Genomic DNA, 1,750 nt, shown 5'->3' on the forward strand with positions numbered 1-1,750 from the left:
AAATTTTTTTTTTTTTTTTGATGTTTCGTTTGACGAGTGTAATCATGCGCATAGAGAATACGAAAGTGCATGAGTCGTACATATGGAAATAATGCACATGCAATTTTTACCCAAAAAAAGTGGACTCCAAGGTCATTTAGGTTTTAGGAACCATCAATCATGTTAATTAGTCAAGTTTACATGTGTATGCATTTTCCCACTCCAACGGTATTATTTTTAAATACTCAACTTCGTCCTAACTTATTTTTATCAACTAAAGGTGAGAACATCGTTGGTGGCCAATGGTGTTCACTCTGAAAGCTATAGTCTAGACAATCTTGATCTAACTTCGGCATGTCACTTTGTTTTGAAATTTTAGTTAGATTATTAGACAATTTTAAATATTTTGCCCAACTTTAAACCTTTACTTAGTCTAGTTTGGTTCAACTACTCCTATTAAATTTAGTTTAAGGTTAGTTTACTTTAATTTTTTCTTGCTTTTAGCTATAATTATTTTTTATAAGACTAATTTAGGTTTTTTTTTTTGAAAAAATTGACTAATTATTTGCCAAAAAGATGAGATTTGGGATGGGTAGGACGCTTATTTATAGCTTAGTTCTCATAAAACTATATTTGGTAAATGAGATAGAGTAAAATGTCATAAATAGTAAATAGCCATGTATAGTAAAAAGTATATCTAATAAAGCTAAATATGGTAGATAGTTCTATATAGTAAATGGTAAAGCTATATATAATAAACTAATATTAAATAGCTATGTATGATAAAGCTAAATATGATAGATAGTTATATATAGTAAATGGTCATATCTAGTAAAGTTATATATAATAAGCTAAACCATATATATATATATACCCTCGAACGTACTGAACTTTGAAAATGTATTTTCTATATTCTTTGTGTTCATCTAGATCAAATGTGTGCGTTGTTGTGCGATCCTAACAACTGGTATCAAAGCTAGGCGGAAGTCACCACGATCTGTGAAGATGGAAAGTTCAAATATTAGAATTGAGAAGTTCAATGGATCTGATTTCGGTTTTTGGAAGATGCAGATTAAAGATTATCTGTATCAGAAAGGTTTTCACGAACCCTTGTTGGGGGTGATGCTAGATACCATGACCATGGAGCAATGGAAGCTCAAGGATCAACAGGCCTTAGGGCTGATCCGGTTGACGTTATCCAGAAACGTGGCGTTCAACATCATCAAGGAGAAGACAACGTCAGATCTGTTGAAGGCGCTGTCGAATATGTACGAAAAACCGTCGGCTATGAACAAGATGTATTTGATGCGGAGATTGTTCAATCTAGAGATGTCTGAAGGTGGATCTATTGCTGATCATATAAATGAATTCAATATGATCGTAAGTCAACTGAGTTCGGTGGAAATTAATTTCCAGGATGAAATTAAAGCGTTGATTTTGATGTCATCTTTGCCCGAGTCGTGGGATACTGTTGTTGCCGCAATCAGCAGTTCCTGAGGTTCTAATAAACTGAAGTTTGATGAAATTCGAGATGTAGTTCTCAGCGAAAGTATTCACAAACGAGAAACTGAAAATTCATCTGGTAGTGCTTCAGTGTTGACCAATGGGGAAGAAGTAAACCGAAGGACCCAAACAAAGGGCAATCAAAATCAAAGAACCGAGAAAAATCTCCAAATAGATCAAACGTAATGTGTTGGAATCGTAGAGAAAAATGTCACTTTTCGGACAAGTTGTACAAGACCAAAGAGGAAGTAGAATAAAAAATCTGGAG

This window comes from Cucurbita moschata, unplaced genomic scaffold (genome assembly GCF_002738365.1).
Source record: "Cucurbita moschata cultivar Rifu unplaced genomic scaffold, Cmos_1.0 Cmo_Scf00003, whole genome shotgun sequence".
NCBI classification, from domain to species: domain Eukaryota; kingdom Viridiplantae; phylum Streptophyta; class Magnoliopsida; order Cucurbitales; family Cucurbitaceae; genus Cucurbita; species Cucurbita moschata.